Here is a 1,997-nt window from a genome sequence, read left to right on the forward strand (position 1 = left end):
TGACTACATTCATATAATGTATTTAGAGTAGTCAAATCTAGAGACAGTAAGTAGAGTGGTAGTTACTAGGAGCTGGAGAGAAGTGAAAATGGATAGAGTTCATATTTAATAGGAAAGTTTCAGTTTTACAAGAAGAAAAGATTTATGTATATAATGTGAAAGCACTTAACACCACTGAACTACATCATTAAAAATAGTTAAGATGAGCCAGGTGTAGTGGTGCATGCCTGCAATCCCAGCAACCTGGGGAATTTCAAATTTGAGGCCAGCCTTAGCAAATTAGAAAAACTCTCAGCAATATAGCAAAACCCTATCTCAAAGTCTAAAATTAAAAAAAAAAAAAGGACTGGGGATTTAGCTCAGGAGTACAGTGCCCCTAGGTTCAATACCCAGTAAATAAAAAAAGTACAAAAATGGTTTAAGTGGCAAATTTTATGTTTATGTATGTATTTTGCCACAATTTTAAATACATATTAAAATGTTTATAGTTCAGTAAAAAAGATTAATGTAAGGATGTGTTAACAATAATAACTGTCTGCTATTATGAAAAACCATTCTAATGTTAGATCACAAAAGATAGAGATTATATGTGGTAGATTTCAGCTATGTAAAGATGAAATGTCTGTATCTGTGCATATGCAGGTAGGCAGGAAACGAAGTGTAAGGAAACACAAATGTCAACAACAGTAGCCATATTCTGAAGGAGTGGTCTTTTTTCCATCTTTGCTATTTTTCACAGTTTTCAAGTTTCACACAATGAGCATACATTACTCTTATAATGGAGTGAAGAAACAGGGTTAAGTACAAAACCAAACCACAAAAAAAATCAAGGAAAAATGACTATTTATTCACTCCAGATTGGGAAGGGGTCTCCGTATTCAATAGGAAAAATATCACACAGGAAAATATTGATTTATTCACTTACTTTAAAAAGTAAAATTGATAAATAAAATTGAAAGGAAAATTCATATAGCAGCAAATGCCAAGTGTCGAACAATCATACAGAGTGAACAATGATAAAGGTGTCACCAATAAAGAATTAAAAGATAAAACAGGATATCACTTTCACTTTCACCTATTATTGTAATAGTGCTTTTTTGCTGTATGTTTTTTATTTGCATGCTTGCTGACTCTATTTTTAACTTTAGTACCCTAAGGTAGCAAAAGAGTTAGGAAAGGAGAACATGGGTATGTTTTTTAACAATTTGGCACTGAGAGACTCTCCTAAGGGAATAATTTGAAATACATAGAAATTCTTTATTCACTAAGTTGATCATCACAGCATTATTTATAATACTGAAAATCTGTATATAACCTAGGTTTCCAACAATTGAAAGAAGATTAAATTACAATAAAACTACACAATAAAATATATTACCAGCAATACAAAGTATCTTTGCAAAAATCTGTAATAACTACACATACTAGTTAGTGAAAAAGTAAGAACATAAATTTCATGATTAAGAACATAGTGTACTCACAGCAATGTGAAAAATTCACACCCCCCAAAAGACAAGATATTAAGTGATTATTTAAGATAAAATATACTTTTTTTCACCTTTTACTACATTTCTGTTTTCTGAATTTTTTTATAATTAACACATCAATTTGTAATTAGAAAAAAACACACTTTTTAAAGTAAGGTGAACAGAAGACCTTTCAGGGGTGTTCATTTCATCCCAAAACACACTAGAGATCCACAAAAGCTTCAGCCTCTTGGTAGGGGCACAGGAGCCAGGCTGTGAAAAATGGCTATGAGTGGGTAGGTGAAGAGAGGATGGGCCACAGCTAGGAGGGGGAGGCAGGGACTGGCAAGGGAAAGTCAGCCAAGGGCAGGGGCATCGTGGAGCCAGGGAAGACTCTGACTGCTCAGCGGAGGTCTGTCTAGACCCATAGTAGGCACTGACGGTGTTCTCAAAGGGCAGGGGCAAGAGGGATTTTAGGAAGACACATGGATTCCTTTAGGAAAAGGGGAGGAAAGAGGAGGGGAGGTAAAC

This window comes from Spermophilus citellus, assembly GCF_964194105.1.
Source record: "Spermophilus citellus genome assembly, chromosome: X".
NCBI classification, from domain to species: Eukaryota; Metazoa; Chordata; class Mammalia; order Rodentia; family Sciuridae; genus Spermophilus; species Spermophilus citellus.